The following is a 7,021-nucleotide window of genomic DNA, read 5'->3' as shown; positions in this document are numbered from 1 at the left end:
GAAGAAAGAAATGGAGGTTGGAAGACATGCATCACACACACGCACGCTTATTACAACAGTTGGCCCTCTCGACAGAGGGTCCGAATAAGAAGCTAACTAGCTAATCAAAGCTAATAAAACTAATTATTATATCACAAAATTGAATAACTCACCTTGGGGACCTGTGGGAGGGTGGCCGACCAGTTGTTGATGTGGGAGACCACCTGCCGACCACTTTTCTTTGCTGCAGACTAGATAAAGTGGTCGGCCAGCCACTTTTTCTAGTCTGCTGACCAGTTGTTGCTGCACTCCTCCAGTTTGCTGCAATAGAGAGCAAGAAAGGGTATGGCAATGTATTTCCAAGATATGTGTGCACAACCACCCTCCCTATCATTTCATGATCTCAACGGAGTGTGGTTCTCAACCCTTGGGCCACCAATTGCGCATCTCGATGCATGATGGCCGAGAAGCCAAATTGCACAATTCAATGTAAAATGAATGCACAAGTAAACACATAAAGCCTTGACATTTATCATGTTTGATCAAAAGGGTCGGCGACCGAGAGATGAGGCACGTTTCATCACTTATGAAATGTCCCTCGTTTCTCATGTTTGGACTAACATTTATTCCAAACATAATGCAAGCAACTCAAGCATGCAAACATGGAATGTAACTTAAGCATGCAAACATGCAATGCAAGATACGAAAAACAAAATGCAACTACATGGCATACACAACGCAATAAATAACATGAGATTCTAAACACAATGTAATGCATGCATGCACAATGCAATACAACATGAGCAACTTATCAATGCTAAGGACATGCATACTCAATGCAAGGCAATATAAGCAACCTATCAATGTTAATGGCATGCATACTCAATACAAGGCAACACGATCAACTTAACAAAGCTAATGACATGTAAACAATGCTAATGCATGCACAATACAAGGCAACATAAGCATTCAACAATATGATACAATGTGACAACATTCACATAACATGCTCCATGGACTTAAACCAAAATGGACAGACCTCAGTCATGTCCAAATCAGTGGCCATAAGGATGAAACTAAGGCATGAAAGGCAAGGCAAACATGCTCAATGTAATGACCCATCAACTAGGCCTAAGAGCACAACTCTCAAGAGTGCTCAAAGAGTGACAAACATGGAAGTGTAACAACACTATAAGCTCATAAATAAGGTATGAAATGATGCCAAATCATTCAAACAACACAAGTATAGCATGAAAAGGTCCTTAAGCATTAAAGCTAGCAAAGAGGACTACAAATGAGGCATGCAATACATGACACAAATGCATGAACCAACCATGGACAGAGCTTAATTAGGTCCAAACAAAGACCAAAACATGCTAAGATGGGGACTCAAAGGCCTAGGCAAGATGGCATACACATTGGTCCATAAGCTAGGCAACAAATGCACAACACTGAAAGGCACTTAAAGAGTGAATGAAGTGGGAACATGGCAATGCTATATGCTCTGAAATGTCATCTTAAAGGATGCCAAATCATGTACACAACACAAATGAAGCAGCTATTGTACCCAAAGCTTGAAGCTAGCCTAGGCATTTGTACAACAACTATGCAAAACATGAAGCATATGGCAAAGGCAACCCAAAACAGTCCTAGAACATGTCAAAATGAGTCTAAAACATGCATGGAAGGAAGCCAAAATAAGCTAGCATTAAGGGCATAAGGCATGATACATACAAGGCCAAAAGGGAGGATTACACTACACCTACTAAGACCAAGCATGGGATGACTTAACCAACAAAAATCAGAGTTATATCATGGCAAAATAACCCCAAAAACACATTGAAATGATAGCTCGCAAGCTTAGGCATGAAGGCATACGCAATGACTCATGTTAAGGCATAAAGGACCAACCCTCCAACGCATTGAATAAGTGAAAGAAGCAAGTGTGTGGTCACACTACATGGACTGAAATCACATTTCAAATGATGCCAAATCATGGAAATAGGTCAAGCAATGCATGCTAGTGGACTTGATACACAAAACTAACAAGTTAGAATGCATTATAGCTATACAAAGCATGGAATGAATGATCAAAACAACACAAATCAAAGCTAGAGCATACTAAAACATGGACAAAAGCTTCTTAGAGTTAAGCCAAAATCATGCTAGAATGACATGTTAAAGCATGATACACATGAGACTACTTCATGGAATTGCACTACAAGTGTATGGAGCATGCAAGGGGCCATTAAACCAAACCTTAACAGAGGTAGAACATGGTAAAACAGCACCATGAACATGCTGAAATGGACTCAAAATAAGCTAGAATGACATGCTACTTCATGAAGCATGCAAAGCTAGTTTATGAGGATTACACTACAAGTGTATTAGGCATGCAAGGGATGACAAAACCAAGTAAAAATAGTGGTATGCCATGCTGAAATAACCCTCAATACATGCTAATATATGGCCAACATAAGCTTAGCAAACATGCTCAAACATGAGGCATATGAAGCAAATATTCAAGACACAAGGAGAGGGACCCTCTCCTTTCTGGGACCCCAAAACCACCTTCCGACCACTGAAAATCCTCTGGATTTCAGTGGTAGAAAGGTCATGCAAAGGCTAGAACAAGAGCCAAAAGAGATGACTCAAAACAAGGCCTAAGAGAGGGGAGACCACCCCCAACACAAAAGTGACCTTAAACAAACATTTTAAGGACTGAAAAATAGTACTTTTTGTAGTAGGAAGTTAAGTCTAAAACACCATGCAAATAGGTCTAAAAGCTTAAGCAAAACACAGGGTTAAAGGGCTAGTTGACTCACCCTTGTAGAACCTCTTCAAGGCTACCACTCCAACAGCTTTCTTGGATCAAAACCAGTCCAAAAGCACCAAAACAAACCTCAAGAAGCCTCAGCAACAAAAGGATGGCGTTTGAGTGTGTGTTTGTGTGCAATAGTATGGAAAAATTACACTTTAAGGCACAAATATGAGACCAAGAGCAAGATAGATACAAAGATGTATATGTATAGCTCAAGTACCAAGAACTGAACCTGGAGGAGGAGGGGGGAGGTTCTCCTTTATATAGAACAAAAGACAAGCCTATTGGACAAGCTTAGGGTCCAAGGCCATCCCTCCACACACGTGTATGGAGGATGGTTCTGGTGCCTTCCAACTATCACAGCTGGATAGAAAATATCTCCAAAAATGTGAAGAAAAGCAGCCGACCACTTGAAGTGGTCGGCCGACCACCACAAGTGGTCTCCCAAGACAAAACGTGGTCGGCCATGGTGGGAGAAGGTCAGCAGTAGGAAAATAATGCAGTGGTGTGGTGGCCGACCAGAAAAGATGGCCCAAAGACCAAGGAGACCAGTTGGCAGACTAGAAAACTGACTGGCGGGGAGGAAAGTGGTCTCCAAGGGGAAGAACTGGTCTCCCACCCTTGTACCATCTTCCAATCAAGGAAAACAAGGTTTGTACCAAAAATAAACCAAAAAGGATGCAAGACGAAAGTTCAGGAGGCAAAGCGCACAGCCGGAAGCCTCGAAAACTAGTCTACAGGGATCAAAAGTGGTCTACGACCACACAAGTGGTCTCCTGGACCATAGTGTCCCTCTAGGCAGTGGCAACAAGGTGTGGTTCAAAAACCACGCCAAACAGAGAACGTTAAGCGGTCCCGTGTCAAGGCTCGCGGCCGAAGACTCTGAAAAACAGAAACTAGTCTCCAAGAAAGAAAAATGGTCTACGACCACAAAGAGGTGGTCTACAAGACCTCTCCCTCCCTCCAGGGAAGAGAAACAAGGCTTGGTCCCCAAACCAAGCCAAAGCACAAAGAGTTCAGAGGCCTAGAGGCAAGGCTCTCAGCCAAAACTCTGGAAACTCGAAACGAGCACAACATGCACAATCACCGAGCACTCAATCGATGATGTCTGAGTCTTAAGATCAGTCAAAAATGGGGTGTCTACACTTACATCACTCAGCACTCATGCTCTGTTTTTCTCTCAAAGCACTTTTCTCACTTTTCTCTCAACATACATCTCTTTATTCTTTAGTCGTTTTTTTCTTTCATTGCTCCCTAGGTGTGGCTAATGAACAAACTAAAAGTAGTGGACTCGTGTCCTGTATACTCAGCGCGAGCATACTTCTTCCACCAACAGTTAGTAGATTTCCCCAACAAGGGGTGGTGGTGTCATTGGATGTGCAACAGGTTTGCTATTGACATTGCTTGGCATTGCCCCTGGCTTAACCTAACCGAAATGAGCTACAGCATGACTCGGCAGCCTGGCATACAACTGATCGACCTTACACACTGTGTATTCTACTTTCCATTCAGGTTCAGACGTCAGTTTGGACATGGTCAGGTTCATCCAGAGGAGGGGGGTAGAGTACCCGGTTTCATTTCCCATTTGCGGTTCATATTTGGCTAGATACCTCACTACTTGGAGGATGAGAGAGCTTCTGGTACCTACCCCAAGCTTCAGTTACGCCCTTTCTGGCAAATGCTTGGCTTGGCTCGAGGATGAGGCACAAACTGGGCCTACTTTGGCATCAGAAGCTTCCATAAGCACGAGCGGCAGACGCAAGTGCACCTGACTCATCTATGCCCCTAGTTTATTACTTTGACCTTACTTTTCAAGTTTTTTCAATGTAATAAAAGCAACTTTGATTTGTATCAGAGAGTTTGAGAACTTTTATGTTGAAACCAATGAAATTAAAGTTGTGAGCACTGAAAATTTTCCTTTTGGTCAAAAAATGGTCTCAGTTGTAAAAGGTAAAATTTGAGCAAAAATCAACTTTTATCAAAACTTTTCAAAATCATTTTCGATAAGGATCACCACTTGACACGCATGGAATCAATCCTCGAGATGTACAACCCCGAATTCGAAGATCACAAATTGCCCCTTGACTGAATAACACAGCTCAGCATTGTAACCAGCTCTTCTCTCAGAGTAAAGATCACAATCGAACCCCAAGGTAGAGAACAGACAAAGATGACCTGATCAAACACATGGACATGACAGTTGATTTGGAGGTGTTTACAGTCGGACTTCAAGATGAAGTTGCTTACGTATCCCAAAGATGGGAATCAAGTCTTATGTAGTTCGGTTCGGGTTCACTTGGGTATTAACACTCTCCTTTTGCACTCTAACTTTTTCCAAGGCCGCTCATTAGGGTTTTTAACCTTGTGAGCTCAGTTTTTCTTTATTTCTAATTTTTGGTGCTCTAACTTTTGCCTAGGTCGCCCTTCCGGGTTTTCGGCCTAGCGAGCCTCTGAGGGATAGTATTTCTTCAACTTGTCCATGTTGATCGGTTTGAAAAATTCTAGGCCATGTAGGTCCATAGAATAATAGCTCCACCCGACCAGATAGTTTTGATGATGTAAGAACCAGTCCAATTAGGTCTAAACTTGCCCCTAGGGTTATGGATGGGAGCTCGGTTGTCTTTCAGCACCAAATCTCCTTCTTTTAGATTCCGGGACTTAACCTTCTTGTTAAAAGCCTCGGCAATCCTGCTTTGATAAGCTTGAACATGGTACAATGCTTTCAGCCTTCTCTTATCAAACACCATCAGCTCTTCAAACCTGCTCTGCTGCCAGTCTGCCTCTGCTATTTGACACTCAGCCATAACTCGCAGTGAAGGGACTTCTATTTCGATTGGCAGAACAACTTCCATTCTATAGACAAGTGAATAAGGAGTTGCCCCTATAGAAGTCTGGATTGAAGTTCTATAGCGCTAGAGCACAAATGGTAAATTTGTCTAGCCAGTCCTGGTAGGTCTAAACCATCTTTTGCAAAATATGCTTGATGTTCTTGTTGATGGCCTCAACAGCTCTGTTGGTTTGTGGCTGGTATGTAGATGACTTATGGAAAGTCACGTTGTATTTCTCCAACAAGTCTATCACTTCTTTCTTGAAATGGGAGCCATTATCTGAAATGATCTCGTTTGGGACTCCATATCAGCAAATAATGTTGTTTGGGATGAACTTAGCCACATGCACTGCTTTTAACCCTGCGTCAGACTGAGCTTCCACCCACTTCGTGAAGTAATCAATTGCCACCAAAATGTATTCATGCCCATTCGACCCTTTTGGTGTGACCGTGCCGATGACGTCAATTCCCTAGACTAAGAAAGGCCATGGTGAAGTCATGTTATACAGCTTTGACGGCGGGATATTTATGCGATTAGCATGAATTTGGCATTTGTGACATCACTGAACAAAACCGATACAATCCTTCTCCATGGTAGACCAATAGTAACCTTGATTGAGAATCTTCTAGGCTAACATCACCTCGTTCATGTGTGCTCCGCACTCTCCCCCATGAATGGCCTCCATCAAGCGTTTTGACTCCTTTGCGTTGACACACAACTTCTGTATTACCAGATGACCTCTCTTGTATAGTTTACCTCTGCAGATGATAAATTGAACGGCCATCCGCCGTATTGCCCTCTTATCTTTGGCATTTGCCCTTGGTGGATAAACCTCCTTTCCTAAGAAGTTCCAGATATCATAGTACCAAGGGTTTTGATCTTGTACTTCATCTATTGCGGCGATAGTTTCATAAGCCAGTTTATATCTCTGCTCAATGATGATCGGACACATTCGGACTCCGAGCGGGATGTCTATCATGGAAGATAGGGTTGATAAGGCTTCAGGGAACCTGTTGTTCTCTCTTAGTAGATGTGTGAAAGTCAGCTTTTCAAACCTAGGAATCAGAATGTCTAAGGTCTGGTGATAGATCTTCATCTTTTCTTCCTTGACCCTCTAGTCTCCATTGGCTAGAGAAACAACTAGGTTCGAGTTCCCAATAATGTCCAACCTTTTTGCCCCTAGTTCCAGGGCGACTTCCAAACCAGTGATACACGCCTCGTATTCTGCTTCGTTATTGGATACCTTGAATCGGAGTTTGAAGGCTAGGGGTATATGGGAATTGTCGAGTGCTATTGACAACACACCTATCCCATAACGTACTGATTAGACGCTCCATCAAAGTACATTGTCCAAATCTCTTCCTTGACTTATAGAATGGCTTCATCTGGGAAC

This window comes from Camellia sinensis, chromosome 4, assembly GCF_055761805.1.
Source record: "Camellia sinensis isolate YWXY chromosome 4, ASM5576180v1, whole genome shotgun sequence".
Lineage (NCBI taxonomy): Eukaryota > Viridiplantae > Streptophyta > Magnoliopsida > Ericales > Theaceae > Camellia > Camellia sinensis.
Note: the sequence above shows the minus strand (reverse complement) of the source record.